Below are 17,165 nucleotides of genomic sequence, written 5' to 3' on the forward strand. Positions count from 1 at the left end.
ATTTATTTTTATACATTTCTTCTGTTTTTAAATATTCCCCGTCCTGGGGATGTAAAACTCATGAATTCATAGTGTGTAAGGCCATTTAGGCTTGAACCACTCACCTCTTTTGATATGGTCTATTAATCAGGAAAGGACAGATTTTCCACTTTGGTAATACAGAATTTACACATTTCACATCCAATCCAGAAACACTCACAGTGTTTCTTTCAAAAGCCAAAGCTGGATAAAGAACATTTTGGCCTTATGAAGACAAAATCTTTCATTAAAAGCCACTATGGTTGTAAAGGAGCAGGCACTTAAACACAAGCGTCTTTGTTGGCAACACAACCATTAAAGCAACTGCCTGTACAGGATATGACATGTGAGTGTTTAAGAAAAAGAAAGAAAAAAGGAAAAAAACCATCAAATACTAACTTTTGTTGCAGGGCTTTTTGTGTTGTGTAGGAATGTCATAGGTGAAAGAGAAACGGAGTTGTTTGCTGCTAGAAACGTCTCCTCCCACATCACACTGGCCTGAGAGGGCTGGACACACAGAAGGGCAATGGGAGTGCTAGGAAAGGATGGAAAACATTCCTTTCTTATGAAATGCACCGTTTTCTCAGGGGCCATTCCACTTCCGAGTCAGGCGGGAGTAAAAGTGCAAACCCATCTGAAGAGAGCTGCAAAACCCTGTTGCTCAGCCTGTGTGTTTTGATGACAAGACTCCTGAGCCTCCCTGAGCAGCGGCTCTACCACACGTCAGGGCAAAGGAGAAGGTTCTTGCAAAGCCGCTGGTGCAGAGACTGTGTCAACGCCTCAGTTACTCCACTGCTTTGGGCAGACTCTAAATTTAAGAGGAGAGTTCATTTGTTTTCAGTCTGTCCTTACTTTCTCTAGTCTGGGATATTGACCAAAAGGCACTGAAAAATGTAATGTGGACAATAAAAAAAAAGAATTCCTATTGCTGCATTAAGCCTCTAGGGCCCTGGAGGTTTCACACAGGTATGCAACTGGACGCTCAGCTTTGAAAAATGAGGCTGGGCAGAGAGAAACAACATTTTCTTCTTTACAGCTAGATGTATTTTACAGCCTGTCAGTCTGCCATGTTAAATGGAAGAGTGGAAAGACCAGTTGTGAAATGTACCCAAACTGAGATTTTTCCAATCAACTCTTTTTTCTTTCTGCTGGTAAACCCAGGGATTTTGTTCAGCCAGCCTTTGAAAATCCAGTGCAGGCTGAGGCTGCTTATGAACCAAAACAAGGAGCGGGCTGTTGTAGACAACTGTGCTTCCTTTCTTGTGAGACTTGTCAGAAGAAGAGGCACGCTGTATTTTTTACTGGAAGGAGAGATTAATCATCTAGGAGATGGAAAACACAAGAGAAAAGACATAAGGTCTAGTGAAAGGCTTCCAGTTGCGTGTTCTTCCTGCCCCTCGCCCAGCGCCTGCCTGGCCGTGAGAGCAGGCTCAGCTCCTGAAGGTCTTCAGGGCTCTGAACCATATGAAGCTGCAGGGAAAACAGGTGGGTGTCAGAGACAGGCACCTCCCACGCCACCGCCAAGGCAGCAACACCCTGCACACCACCACACTCTCCACAAATTACCAAAAAATGGTAATTTATAGGAAATCCTTCCAATTAAAGACCATAAAGCTCTGCATTTAATCAAGCTGATAAAATGAATCAAACTTGTTAAAAACAATTTCATCAAAACATTTACATTTCTGCTGAGCAGAGATTCATGTGATTTTGAACTGCAAAGTACACAGGTTGCCATGAGAGGACTAAAAGAGGATTGGGAACATAAACCATGTGAAAAAACAAGCTTGCCTTCACCCCTCCCAGCATTCTTTTAAACAAAGGAGCTCCCCAGCCCATTAATTTCATCACCCTGCCATGTATTTTCTACATTCTGGAAAGAGGCGTTGCTTACTCACATTGGGAGGCTTTCCTAACACAGGGGTCCAAAGGTGGGGACTTCACCTCCCACCTTACAAAACATCTCCAAGCCCAAGTGCTGCAAGAAGTCCTGGCAGAGCATCACCCCTCACCCAGCCCATGGTGTATCCCTGTGGCACATGTTCAGTTAAAATGATGGTCTCATTTCTCCCGTCTGTGAGTGCCTATAGAAGAAACACATCTGTAAGAGTACACAACACAAACATTTCCATAGCTGTCTGGAAGATTAAAGTAACTCAGCAGGGGATTTTTTTTCTTTCATCTAAGTCTGCTCAGCTTCGGAAACCACAGAGATAGGTCCACTAATGGCCTTAGATGCCTAACTTCCTAATTTAGACACTCAAATCTCCTCTTCAGCTGTCAGCCAACTGTAGAGAGGTGTACTGCTGAGAGGCACCTAAAGTTCTGACAGCATCCTACATCCTTCGGAAGAGAACTGAGCAGGATGGTGGAGAAGTCCTATTTACCTGTGCCACATTGGCACCCATCAGCAACGTGTCCTCCCAGAGCCTCAGCTGATGGGGCTGAGCTTGGAGCAGACAGACCAGCTTGAAGCAGGCAGACTAGCTGACCACAGGCTGAACAGTCATTGAGGGAATTTGCCAGCCTTATAGAAAGAGAGAGGCACCCTCTCATAGCACTCCATGCCTACTTTAGGATAAATGACCTGTGGGGATGGCTGTCTCTCTGCTCTACAATGAGCACAAAGTAAGTCATGATGGAGTGACTTGCACACAACATCTCACTTCAGGACAGCTCAAATACAATTGTGTCCTCAAATACTCTCAGCAACATAACAAACCAAGGCCAGGAACGAGGCTTCTAACCCCATGGCAGCAGGCATGCCTGCTTACCAAAATGGCAGTTGTCGCAGCTAGTTAGCCCACATATATGCATGCAGAAGGCACGGCAATGTGGGCTTCAGATCCTTCTCAAATATTTAACCCACTTCATTGATGGGTTTTCTTTGCTGCTGCCACATGCACTGCTATCGACAGCAGCTAGTTTGAACGTAGTACTGTGTGTCTGCCCAGCATTGCAGCCAAAATAGTGTCCTCCCCATTGAGGATTTAAACAGTGAGAGCACAGAAGCTCAGCTAAAAAGGCTGTGGGAATATGCCTTCCTCTTTCTCTCGAAGAGCATGTTCCAGAAGATCTGCAGATTCAGCATTTTCCAGCGAGTTCTGCTAAGGCAAAGGCAAACTTGGCATCAGCGCTCCATCTCCTGTGCCATATGCTTTATTCGCCTGAGAGTTGGTTTTCCTACAGGGGAGGGTGGATTGGAAGGTACGGAAAGAAATTCATTAAAGTTACTTCGGTTGGTTCTTTGTGCTGGCCACCACCTCCATTTTGATTTTTATTTCTCATGCCCAGAAGTCTCCTGAAACATAAGGCACCCTTTCCTGGAGCACAACAAATACCCTGCAAAAGGAATGTCTGAAAGGCCATGCTCCTTGGATGAGCCTACAAAGGTTACAAGTTGTGACTGTAATATTTCTAAAGAGAGTGGTAGAAATCAAGACACTGATGATAAAAGCAATACATGTTAGGAAGCTAAACATACTGACAACAATGTAAATATACATGCAACAATGGGCTACCCAGATGGGCTGTTGAGTCTCCTTCTCTGGAGACATTCAAAACTCACCTGGACGAGTTCCTGTGTGACCTACTCTAGGTAGCCCTGCTCTGGCAGGGGTCTTGGACAGGGTCTCTTTCAACCTTTAAGATTCTGCGATTCTGTGTGATTCTGTAATTTGCTTATGTGCAAACCTACCCTATTTCCACCCCTAGTGCCTGCAGGGAAGAAATAGTCAAAAAGGTTTCTTAATAAAAATGAAATCTGCACAGACATCCCAGGAAATGCTCTCCAGGTAGTGCATATTTCATGGGCTAGATGTATTTAGCATGTATTCCACGAGCTGGACTCAGTCATCATTTACAGACTGGGTTGAAATTGGCTCCTTGCATGTCCTAATGCACTTTGAAGCGTCGCCTACACATACAAAGTACATGTATCATTCTAAAGCTTTTACCTGTCCAAACAATCAGGGCTTAAAAACCTCTGCCTGAGTTTTGGCAGTGAGCATGAGTGCCCAGAATAAACAAAGGCTGCACTGAGACAGCTCAGGCCTGTCTTTCTCCAGAAGAGCTTTGCTCATCATTTTAACACTCCATGTAACCAAACTGCCCCTGTCAGCCTGCCCAGTCCCCAGGGAGTGAACAGTGAGGCTGTGAATGGGAAGGAATTGTTTACCAGGCCACAGAATTATGAATCTGTAAAGTTTTTGCTGGGCTTTATTTATTTAATTATTTAATTATTTATTTTAAAGGATCATTTTGTATTTAGCATTAGGAAGAGTGTGTGAGCTTGGAGTTCTCATTATGATTTCAAGCTCAGAAATAAATGTTTCTGAGATGGGGGAATGGGATAGAAAATAGCATCTAGTAGCTCCTGCCTGGGTCAAGGGCAATGCAAGGAAACATATTTGGAAAAATATGTCTGTAGCAGCTGCTGAAAAGGGTCTAACATAGGGATAAGCGTGAGTAGCAAACTAGATGCTGGTTTATAAACTAAGAGGGTCTGATTTTGGCTTGCAAAGAAGTGAAAAGCATCAAATAATAGAGAAAAAGGAAGATGGTGTTTCTCTGCAGCATGCTGCTGGGACTGAGCTGTCCTCTAAGCAGAGAAAGCAACTGCAGGCACTCGTGTGCCAAAGCGATGTTGGCATGCTGGAAAGAATTTGGTAATGAATAATAATCAAATCACTAAAGGGAAGATTAAAGAACTAAATAGTACAGTTTGCGTAAATAAATCCCTGAGAGGGAGAGGAAATCATTTGAAGGTGTCGATATCAAGGAGAGAGTGCTGTTTACACAGCTCTAGATGAAATGTTACAAGAAAGGAAAATACCTCTTCCTGCAGAAAACAAAAAACCAGACTGGCAATAAGAGCTGCTATCTCCCCACCACTAACCTTCACAGCCTTCTCAATCCCCTACCAAAACCTCTGTCGGTGTGGAGGCTGTCAGGTGAGCAGGGAGGAGTCCCCAGGACCACTCACAGCCACAATGACAAGATCTTCCTGCAAAGCAACTTGCCACGCACTAGTGGGGTCGGGGCCAACATCCAAATCCCCTTCCACCTCCTCTTCCCACAGGGAAAGAGAAATCTGATGTGTTTTCTTCATGCTTCACCATCACTAAAATACCATTTCTCCTCAGTATTTGACTCAACAGTAAACTGGTAAGTCTGCGAAACAGCAGGTCCACCCCAGAGCCTGCAAAGGCCGAGTTACAAATGCAGGTCAGTGTTGGCCTGTGGCAACCAGCTGAGAGCATGGTGGCAGGATTCACACATACACATCCAGCAGTGATGGCGGGGCAATCCACAGAGCCAAAGCTTCTCATTTCCCACTGTGAGTGCTGCCTGGAGTTAAAGTTGCTTAACACTTCCCAATAATGAATGCTTTCCGCTATGCACAGCTTTGCCAAAGCTCAGCTGCTCAAGCTCAAATACTCTATGCTGGATGTCTGCCTCAGGCAGACTCTTTTGGTAATTTTTAGCTAAAATAATTTGTCTCCCCAAAAAAGATGAGCAAGATGTATGTTAGCTTGTTCTCTTCAAATCACAAAATTAAGCATCTCTGTCTTCAGAAGCTGGCACCAGGGGATGCTCAGATACTCAGCTAGGGAAGTGGGATGTGCCTTTGTAAGGGTCCTAATTTCCCCACCTGTGGTAAAGCTACAAGTTATGCAAAATTTCATTTGGCGTGTGCCTGATGGGAGCTTGTTTGAGTTTGGCAGAAAATTTATCTGAGGACTCCATCTGATTTGGTCTTGTAGTCCCTTATCATCTAGGAACACAGATGCTGGCTGCCATCACAACTGCCAAGGGCTGGAGTCCACTGTGGCATGAAGGCAGAGTGGGAATCCTTTTGTCCTGTACAGCTGCAAAGAGGTAGGACAAGGACCTTTCCCTACAGAGCCTCCACTCACCTGCTGGGGACCATCTGCCCAGGCCATTAAGACAGGTAGAGTTGTGGGGAAAAAAAGATGGACCTATATATATTTGATCCTGCAGCTGAAAGCAACACTGCCTGTCTGTGCAGGTGGCAGCTGCACTCAGATGGCAAGGGCAGCATTAAATCAGGCATTTCTGCCTGCCAACTGCTTGGGCCTATGGGCTTCCTAATTTGACTTTCAATCCATGTGAGGTTTGTGTCATTTTCTTGATTTGCAGCTAGCAAACTGAAACAAAAATCCCATCATGTGGCATCACACCAGATACCACGTGACTCACCGGCACAACTGACTCTTACTCCCAGATGTTAATTCCATCGTGCTCAAAAAGCAGAATAACTCAGAATACTGATAGCCCATCAGCTTCTGCTGAGGGAGCATGCAGGAATGAGTCACAGCCTGTGCCAACGGCTTCCCCAAGTATTTGCTGACAACAGACAACTACAACACAGCAGAAATCACTGGGTCTGCTGTATCTGCTGGAGGTTTGATCTGAGGGAAAAGATGCTCCCATACCTGACTCCTCCTGCTCCTCCTGGTCCTTACAGCCTGTCTTCTGCCTTGGTCCTGCTCACACATCCTGGTCTACATCTGACATCAGTCTCTCTCTCCAGGCAGGGGCTTCTCAGCTTTTGCGCTGCAGCAGGCCTCTCCCCCTTCCTCCCTTGGCCAGGTCCCAGTCCTAGACAACATCAGCCTTCACATGTGTTCCCCTGAGCGTCAGCAAAGGAACACACCCGAGAGCACCTCCAGGCTCTTGTCTCCAGCACCAGCAACTCTGTCAGCACAGAAAAACAATTTCAAAGAGCCGCTGGTCTGCACCTGCAGTAGGAGGCTGCAGTGTGCCTGACACACTCTCATCTGAGATTTAGCCGCCAGACTTCAACAAGTCTCCACTGAGCAAGTGCCTTCAGAGAATTCAGCTTCTAACTCTTAAGAAGGTTCTGTTGAGTGTCTGAGATCTGAGGCCTTTTTTTCCTGTAAGTTCAACTTTCTTCCCCCATGAAGAACAACCAATGGTGTGTGCCTGATACCTGCCAATTTTCAAGCTTCTCCTCCAAAGGTATAAAGTACTGCAGTTTCTCAATCGATCACTTTAAGAACATGTTTGAATATGAAGAAAAAACCCCACAGTTTCTCTCACCTCTTTCATGAAAGCAGGCAAAAACATTTTGATGAAGCTTCCCAGATGCATACAGCCTGAGACAGACACCCAGCACAGGAGAAAACACCTAAGTGGCAAACAAAGTTTTCAGAGGCTTAATGGCTATTAAACAGCTGGTCTTGTAAGAAATGTTGGATAGCCTTAAAAACAGATAGAGGCACCACAAGCTGCCTAGGCAGAGACTGTTTGAGATCTAGAGGAGCTCGATGGGTGGCTCTCACCAGGACCTTCACCAGCTTCCCATGAGCCACTCTGTCACTCAGAGCCATATCTCAAGGCTCGAGCACCTCTCTTCCTGGGGGACGTGAAGGAGGTGCAGGTACCAAGCAGATTTGTTGCCTTACTCAGCGCTCAGTTGGGAGCCAGACACAGAATGCCACTGGGCTGGGCAGGGGAGCAAAAGCCCTGTCTTCTCAGACTGTGGATTTTGTATATTTGTATTGTGTATGTTTGTGGATTACTTAGAGCCTGGAGCAATGGGCACCTAGAAAACCCTCAGAGAATGGTGCTGTCAAGCAGATGGAAAACTGTGCATTGTTGTTATCTCAGATGAGGCCAGCAAGGTCGCATCACTTCACACTGATGCTATGGCATGGCTAACGGAGCCAAGCCTTACCCCATCTCCTGGTCTGTCATGCTGCTGAGCATTTTCACCCTCTGCTGGCTCTCTCCATCATGCCATCACGCTAAAAATAGATCCTACACACACATAGTACTCATACCTGCTGCCCTGCAGCCCTGGCCACCTCTCTGGCAGTGCATACCAGGCCAGTGCAACAGCTCTCCCTGTGCAGGGCCATGCCATGAACACATGCCATAGCACCATGCCCACATCAGGCCACTCTTGCTCCGGAAGCATCTGCACAGCACGCATCTTCCCCTACTGCCTCATTTTCCTTGTTCGTTTGCGCAGACACAAGCAGGAGGCAAGGAGCTGCTCTGAGGGCAGACAGGTTCAGCCCATCTTTTCTCCCTTCTTCTGGCCTGATGCACTTTTCCGTAATTGCTCCCCACACTTGCACTTACAGCAAGCCACGGCTCCTGCCGAAACGCCTCTCTCCCAGCTCCAGGGATGGCTTTGCCTGGGACCGACAAGCAGGCACTGCCATTCACAGTGCTGCTCAGCAAACCCCTCTTCCACAGCCACACCTCAGTGCGTGGTCCTTGCAAATGGGAACCTGCTTATTGCTGACAGCAACAGAAGGGGAGAGTGCAGGAGGGAAGAGAGAAGAGTGCTTTCATTTCTGTGCTTTTGATTGCACCTGGGCAGTTCAGAAAAGCCGCCTTTACCCAGAGAAGACAGTGCAACCACTGCTGGGGCAGGGATAGGGTGAGCATGCCAGCCCACAATTCCAGCAGTGCAGCACCAGGTGCTGTGGCATCACTCTGTACAGGGAACCCCGTGCATAAGTTTTCACATGAATAATTAAAACCCAAGCCTTCTCACTCCACCCTCAAAGCCATCCCCATGTTTCCTCTCTAATTCCATCTTTGGCTCTCTCGCTTCTTTCCACTTGAATTTACAGCCATTTTTGTTCCTTTGGCAGTGAGCATCCCTATGCTGAGATGATGAGTTTACAAGGCAGAGGGCTTCAGCAAATGCCTCCTGAGGCCCAGCCAGTGGCCCCCTGCCCCCTTCCCCCCCTCCTCAAAGTTCACACGGTTTAATATGCAAGCTTCCTGCCGCCTGCCCAGCCAGCTTGCAAACTGTGCTCCTCTGCTTGGCTCCCAAAGAAGGATAAGTATAAAAAGCCCTGAAAGTCTTGCTGCTGAGCCAGCAGGAAACTCAAACTGCTCTGAGCATGGGAACCAAGAGAACCACTGTGGCCAGCACAACAGGTATTGTTTGGGAGGAAATCCCAGCAGCAGACACAACTGCCTACACACACACACACACATACGTATTATTTACATATATATATATATATATATATATATATATATGTATATGCTTAGTGAAGGTTTGGAAAAGGGTGAGGTTGGGGAAGTGTATGAGGAAAGAAGAATAGATTAGCAGTTATATTCAAGAAAGAATAAGAAAGGTGCTCAGCCAAGCCGAACAGCTGTTTCACTAGCCAAATAACTGACCTATTTGCCACACATTCAAACTATGTGGGACCTCAGGGTAGTGACATCTCTGGGCTTGGCCTCTTAACCTTGGACTCTTGACAGGTCTTTTGATGTGCCAGTGTGTGTTTGCATCACAGTGAGCTTATAAAGCAAATCTCTCATTTGCTAACATAGGCAGAGTCTGTTTGCAAATATGGTAAATTTGGAGGGGGGGGGAAGAAAAAAAGAGAAGAAAGAAGGAAAAGCTTGAATGATGTAACTTCTCTTTTCACCAAAAAGAGAAGAGAAGCTGTGGTTAAACAGTTCACAGAGCCCATATTCAAAGGGAGTTTAAACATTTGAGCTTGACAAGACTATGATGATCTAGAAGTATTTGAATTATGCGTCTTGCTGACTTTCTTGATAGAAATGTTATAAAGAAATAAACCTGAGCACAACAGCGCCCAACTCAGCATCCCTTGCAACCATTTCAAGGAGCAGCAGCTGTGAAAACCCCACATAAAACAATATGTGTCTTCAAATCTCAGGACCATAAGGAGAAGGCTAGAAGAACAACACACGTGCCTTGGAATGCGAGAAAGCAAGCAGAATGAAAGAGCTAAACTTCAAGTCAATGTGAAGACATGAAACTGACAGATTGTCCTTATGGGATTGATCTTTGTTCTTCAAATACTCCAGACTGAACAGGATTATAAGCACCACCAGCCAAATGCCCAATATTTATGCACAATCACATTTCTGAACTGCCTTAAAGCTATCTGCACTAGGATTTTACTTGATACACAGAGTGGGGTCAGATGAGAAAGTCAGATCTGGACTGAGACCCAGCATCTTCAAACAGCTCCTAGTAGGAGGAGAAGAAGAGGAGAGTTGAGCTGGGGTTGTGTCCTGGCCCCACTCTAGTTGTAGGACCAGATGGAGAAGCATCTGTGCAACTGAGGTAATTCTTTTCATTTGATTAGACAATTTTGGGGATAGGGAGCCTCAATGCACAGGCTTATTTTGGATAAACACCAAAAAGTAGTTTGGGAACCAGGCTGGAACAAGCTGAATTTCCAGAGTCTGTAACACAAAAAATGCGAGTAAGAATTTACCTCTGCTATTAGCAGTTTTCCCAAAATAGGATTTTCCTGTGCTATATGGGAGCTCCAAGGTACTCACAACTTCTGCAGTGCTCCTACCTCTGAAAGTCCACTGCAGGGTCAAGAACCTACTGAAGGACGGAGAATCTGAACTCTCACCTTCTGGGCTCACAAAAGAAAAGCCTTCCAAAAGTTAACCTTTATAATTAACCTTTACACTGTGCAAAGTGTCATAATGATTTTAGTATGCAGGGCTGAAGGCCTTGTGAGCAGTGGAAAAAGGCATCTGGTTTGTGCACAGAAAACCTGGGATGTTCAGAGTAGCCACATGGAGCCAAGAATGGAAAACCTGATCGGTCTTCTGTGGCAGAAGTGATAGAGTCACATGCAAGAGATTTTATTCAGGAATGTGAAACTCAGAGCTTCCCCTCAGCACTCGTCCCTGCTATGGCTGCTTGGAAGGAAACAACCAAGTGCCCCAGGGAGCAGCAGCACCTTGGCCCTGCAGCCACTGGGTTTCCAGCCTGCAGGGTGGGGACATGAAGCAGAGGCACTCACCCCTCTGCTTGCCCATCCCCACTCAAAGAGCACTCCGAGGAGAGGGAATTAAGCTGCAAGATGGCATTCCTGTGTGTGAACATCCAGCTCCTGCACTCCTTGCCCACTGGGTGGGGTATCTCTCAATGGCTTCTGGGAGAAAGGCCCTGCATGTTTCCTGGTGTTTGTTACGGGAGCTTAAAGAGGAGAACCAAACTGTGAAGCAAAATAATGCTTCTGATTTGAAGGGGAACATTTCTTCTCCATTAATTACTTCCCATGCTATTCCTGGTGATGACCTTCACCAGGAAGGAACCACCCCCCCCCCCCCCCCCCGATTTGGTTTTGTATCTTTTATCCAACTTCCTATACTAAAGCCTCTGACTAGAATAAGTCACATTGATAGCAGCCATCGCATTATATTATACTGTATCAGTGCTGTTACCTGTCTCATCTTCCTCACCATTAGAGTTTGTTAGCATTAAACCAGGCACTTTGCAGCTATATTTACAGATTACCTGCCTCAGTGGTGGTGCCCATAATATCCTTGTTTCATCTTTGGAAGCAATACTGTAAGGATTCTATTTGAGACTTGCAGCAATCTGACTCTAGATTGAAGGGAAATTAGCCTGAGTCTATGCAGAGAAGTGTTTGCCTGTTTCAGAGCAGGGATCTCTTCTCCAGACACTCACGATGAAATCCTTTATGTGCACCGCTGGGCCTTTTTTACATATCCATTCACCCCTTTAGAGAGGGTGAGTTATTTCTGCTCACTCTGTGCACCAGCGCTGCAGGCAGAGTGTTAACTCTATAGGTGAGGGGCTGACCCCCACGTTTCCTCATCAGCCATTGGCTTAGCTTCCCCTGCATGAGAATTTAAAGGGTTGAGAAGAAACTCCACCAGGGAAATCTCAGAAACTCCATGAGGACTGCCCACAGAAGGCAGTGGCCTGGCTCTTGGTCTCTCATTTCATTCACATTTGCTTTCTTCCTCTGCTTTATAAACAGTGCTCGCAAAGCATCATCTTTCACATGAAAGGGACACTTGTCAACAGGATAGCTTACAGATAGTCAAGATTTCTGTTTAAATGAGCATTCAAATTGCGGCCTAAGTCTCCCATCAGAGCTGAAGCTGTACCATGCCAGGAGCTGTGTGAATGCCCACAGAGAGCCCTAGCCTTCAACTGCTTCCAGCCTTGAAGTGAAGCACTCAAAAAGTTAAAAGAAAAATGGTATATTAGAGGCTATGACATAATAATGCACCTGAAAAATGTAGGCATCACACAGGGACTTAACATTTCTGTCTCCTACACAAGCACTGTTACGTGTTCTCCACTGCTGAGAGACCCCTAACCAGCAGCAGCATAAGGATGGAACAGACGCTGGCTGCTGGCCCTGCAGAGGACCTGTTCCACCTCAGATCCAGTTGGGCCAGTGCAGCACATACAAACCTTTTTTTGTAAGAAAAACAGCATCACATACCTTGGTGTAAAGACAGCCAATTTAAGGCAAATTGCAACAACTGTGACAAATAACAAGAAAAAGGGAAGACTTAAGTGTACTTCATAAAAGTATGTCTGCTTTGCTGACACCCCCAGAAGGAGTCACAGCATGAAAAGGGCAAAATATTTTCAACAATCATTGTTCTTTCTAGTGCAGGTCTACTTGATTTTACATGACATGAGAACTCGTCATTGGGCTTGAGGTTGTATGACAGGATTTTAGTCTAAAAAACAAACTTTATATATATATATATTTATATTTATATATATATAGAGAGAGAGCGAGTGAGTCTCTACATATAGTCTCTAAATAAATATGAATAAGACACATGAAAATAAATGAGATTTTTCTTTAAATTTACTGCTACTTCGATTATGCTGCCAGAAATAGGCAAGTAATATTTTCAGTGGCTTATTCTTATCCTGAAATAATAGGTATACATTAACATCCATTGCAAAACCATCTCTTGATGTCTGTAATCTTTGTTGATAGAGGAAAGGAGGTACACAGGCCCTCCCAAGCAAACTCTTTTTCACAGGGACAAACCTTATTTCAGTGATGAATGAATCCTTTCAGAAATGCTAATATAAGCACTTATACAAGGTGGCCAATGTAAACAGTAACTGCTGGTTCATTATTCTTTTTGGATCCTTTGCCAATTTACAGATCTTCAGAGCTAGTGTTGAAATATGCAGCATTTTGTTGGAAAAGAATGAAAATGCAATTCTGAACCAAAACGTAACAACCTCAAGAAAGTACTTCCCTGTGATCCCAACCAGCGTTAAGAGAGGGAAGATTAGGATTTTGATCCTTGGATTATATCTCACTCCTTGCACTCCCCCGGGAGATCCAGTATTACCTCTGAAGGCAGCAGCCAAAAATATGCTTTGATGTATCTTTCATCTAAAGCTATCTATATCAAAAAAAAATATGTTTGTGTAGTTGAAGTACTGAACCAGAGATAGAGCTTTTGTTCTACCACAGGCTCTTGGTGTGTCCTTGGTGAAGCCAAAGGATTTTGTGTGCCTTACCTGGGCCTCTCTCAGCCAAGCAGAGGAGAGACTACTTTCCAACACAGCCAACGTGGAAGAAAGGTCTGTGCATCATGAAATGGACAGGTTTCACCATACTGAACCCTCTTGAAACCAGAGAAAACAGATTGACATGGGTTGGATTCAAGCTGCCCTAAAATTAATCATACGATTCCTTAGGAAAGAAATTCTTCAGTTACGAAATACCAGCAATGGTCTTCTCTTCTGGGCTTACTGCTCCCACAGAAGAGCCAAATAAAGGACTATTTGAAAGGTTCTGATTCGTTTCAGTGCAGAGCAACTGTCTCTGCTGTGACTGGAGGGGAATGTGACTTAAATCAGACCAGCTGGGCTTGTCCTGAAAAGGACTACAGTTTCTCACATGATACTTAGCACAGTCCAACCACAGATGGTGACCTCTCTCGCTAAAGCCACAGGACATTCAACTCTGCCCTAGGACATTTGCCCAGACAAAAAGAAAATAGACTGGATGGAAATGGAGTTGCCAGAAGAAACTGTTGATGGCAACAGTAAGATTCCTGAAAAAAAGCACTTCCTCAGATCACAGGAGACAACCATCTCTCCTTACTTGCACTTCTCTCCCTCAGGTAACTGAGCACTGCTGGATTAAACTGGAGGAGACAGGGGATGGAGGAGCAAGAAGCAGTCTTTTTTGGTAAGGGAACATGTACAGTACATAACAGCTGTAAAGGCTCTCATGTGTATTGAAGACATTATAATTTGGGGGTTTTCTTCCTAAAATCAGGCTTTAATGGGAAGTAAGTTTCTCCCTTTCTAAAGGAGTACTTTACAATAAACTTGTTAAGCTTGGAAAGTGCTTTGGGAACCCCTGGGATGAAAGGCGCTCGAGGAATGAAAGCTGATATTTATGGTTATTGCTTGAAAGCAACAGAGAGGAGCACTGATGTAAAATATGAATGGCTGCTGGTGCTAGGAAATGTATCATTGACTTGGTGCCAAAGAAGATTGTCCCAGCTCTCAAACCCGGATGACAAGGATTTAGGAGGTGCAAGAAGTGGAAGAGACTTCTGCAAATAATTGCAAAAGCCAACCTGCAAAAGCAGGGCAAATAGGTGTCTTGTGGACTTTTCTTTTCTTCCTCCTAAAGTGCAAGATGTATGATTTCTCTCACTCCAGTTCTGCCAGCCAAAACAGATACTCATTAACCACAGTAAGTACTGCAGGTTTGTCCTCCTCTTAAAGAAGCAACTTACAGGTCCCTTAGCACAGGAGGGGAGGAAGATACCCTTGCTAATCTTAAGTAGTGGCCTAAGCAGATTCATATCATCTCACTCAAAGGACTAAGAAGCAGGCTAACGTAAATTAAATTCCTCTATTTTAGAAAGCTGTGAGAGAAGAGAATCAAGCTAGTGGGTTCTGCTCCTGCAAACACCTACCTGCATACTCTCAGCTTGCATAAATCTCATCTGTTGATTCTACACTGGGCATTTGTCCCCATAATGTGGCACTCTTAGAGAGGACATTTTGCCATCCACACCTGGTATTGAGACATCTTCACATTAGTCTCTCGGTCTTTCACGTTTCCCCTAAGGAGAGCTAAAATAAAACCCTTTGAGAGAATGAACTCTGCACCTTCACTTCAAAAACAAGCTCAAAAGTGACTCTAGCACATAAGAAACCTTCACAGCAAAAACCCACAGGATGTCAAGAAGTTATTTTTTTTAAGAAAAAAAAACCCAAATCAAACTCAGCAGAAAAGAACACAGCATGCACCGGAGGCTGAGCACTAATACCTACACAACCAAATCAGATAGAAGGTGTGATTGTGTGCTTTTAAATGAGCAAGCATGATTAACCACTGCAATGAATTAACAAAAGGGGCTGTGTTCTTCAGTGCTCAGACTCTGGATGAAGATGAGATACCTTCCAGAGGCATGCTTCAAGCAGATGTAGGTTAGTGAGCTGGAAGAATTGAAATTACCGTAGGGATAGGGAACTCACCATAAACAGCCTACCCAGGCTAGCAGTTCTCTGAGGCCCCTGGGGCAACCCTTGCAACCTCTCTGCAGGCCAGTCTCCCTCTTTATAATGTGACTATGCCTTGCATCAGTCAGGTGAGTGCTGTGACTGTGCTCCAGGTTGCTGAAGGGCAAGCAGTGCCCTAGCCTTGCCTCTGGTGAAGTACTGTTTCACCTAACCAACACTGACGGGACTGGTCTGTACTAACAGACTCTTGCCGGATGTGCTGGCATATTGTAAGGGGGCAAAAGTGCCCTCACAGCATGTGCTGCTGGTGGTACCCACCCGGAGCTGGGACGTGAGCAGGATCCTGCAGCTTCTCGCCACTATCACCTTCCTCTTCCTGGCAAAGTCTAACGCAGTTGGAATTATATCAGAAATAACAGAAAGTCCTTGGCCTTTTTATTCCTTCCTTTCTTTTTTCCTTCCCTTCAGCTATTTAGGCCAGCTCTGGCTAATCATGCTTTCTAAGTTATACTCAGGCACTGCCATGGCAACCATTTCAACATGCAGTTCATAGACTATCTCTGAGATGTACAGCCCCTTTGAGAAACATGTACACCTTGATGCTTCGGGAGAGACATTAAGAGAGAACCATCATCTCCTGCGCTGACACATTTTTCTACAGTCTAACCTCTGGCAGCATGAATCTCTTCTTTTAGCTCTGAATAGCTCATCACCTGTCCTGTCCCCTTTCTCTTCCCCCAAAATAGGTTCTTTAAAAACTGACACAGATTTATGAAGATTAAAAAGGTGTAGGAAGGGAAAAGCATTTGGAAATTCCACTCTTTAGCGTCTCAATTCACTCCTGTAAAAATGCTGCAAAGTCTGTTCTGTTACTGCTTTGAAGGAAATCCTGTTTTGTTCTGTTGTGTCACCATGGAAAAGCTTTGAGGGCTTGCTTCCTGGTTTTCTCCAACCCCAGGAGGGAGATGGCAGCTCAGGAGTAGTTAGGTGCTGCTCTTCCCTCCCTTGCAAAATGGCTCCTGTTCAGAAGTGCAACTGTGCCGCAACGTGAAAAACCGGGTCTGCTTTTGTCCAAGTACAGAGAGCAAGGTTTGAGCAGCACCAAGAAAGGATCTGTCTGGAACACGTAGGTGCATCTTTGCAGCAGTCATGCCTGAGGGTCTTTGCTCACGATCTGCTGTAACTAGGTTTGCTTTTGCTTGCTCCTGCCGCCTGCCGCTGAGGCCTGGCCGGCACAGGAAGGGGCTGCAGTGAGGCACTGCACAGGTGTCTGCCATGCTGGTTACAAACTGATCATTTATTCTGCTCACACTTAACACACTCTTCTCCCAGGCACAGCCAGAGGCTGGAAAGCTCTGACTGCAGCACTGCAATGGGGAAAAAAAAAAATCTCTTTTTGTTTCTTTATGTAATTGGCTGCTCTGTGGAAGAACCTGATTCCATGTCTTGAATGTTTTATGTATTCCTGTGTGTAGGTTTCGAGTATGTGTATAGCAAATGCAGTGTCGTGCTGGTCCTTGTCACATGTAATTACACTATCTGTTCCTTTCTGCCCATCTTTTTCTATGTTTTTATCACTGCCCATTGTCAGCTGGCCAGTAGCCACAAACAAGACCTGCTCCCACCACTACCACCTACTTGCCATCAATGAGAAAAATATATCTGCAACTGACCAAGAAAGATGAGAAATCCAAAGGCACCGATAAGCCAATGGCATCCTGGGATGCATCAAGAAGAGTGTGGCCAGCAGGTCAAGGGAGGTTCTTCTCCCCCTCTACTCTGCCCTGGTGAGGCCTCATCTGGAGTCCTGTGTCCAGTTCTGGGCTCCTCAGCTCAAGAGGGACAGAGA

General features: G+C 45.3%; 1 protein-coding gene and 1 long non-coding RNA gene across 2 annotated transcripts in view; both read right to left on the reverse strand.

The window, feature by feature from the left end:
* TOMM20 (translocase of outer mitochondrial membrane 20) overlaps window positions 1-17,165 on the reverse strand; it is a 115,095-nt gene that overhangs the window by 65,378 nt on the left and 32,552 nt on the right. The gene's annotated exons all lie outside the window — the stretch shown is intronic.
* On the reverse strand, window positions 28-17,094 carry LOC133624892 (uncharacterized). The gene is made up of 3 exons (XR_009818182.1): window positions 16,990-17,094; window positions 1,917-2,102; window positions 28-1,340 (listed from the first exon to the last, which is right to left on the reverse strand). It is a non-coding gene; the product is annotated as an uncharacterized LOC133624892 (long non-coding RNA).

This window comes from Colius striatus, chromosome 2 (assembly GCF_028858725.1).
Source record: "Colius striatus isolate bColStr4 chromosome 2, bColStr4.1.hap1, whole genome shotgun sequence".
Taxonomy (NCBI): Eukaryota; Metazoa; Chordata; class Aves; order Coliiformes; family Coliidae; genus Colius; species Colius striatus.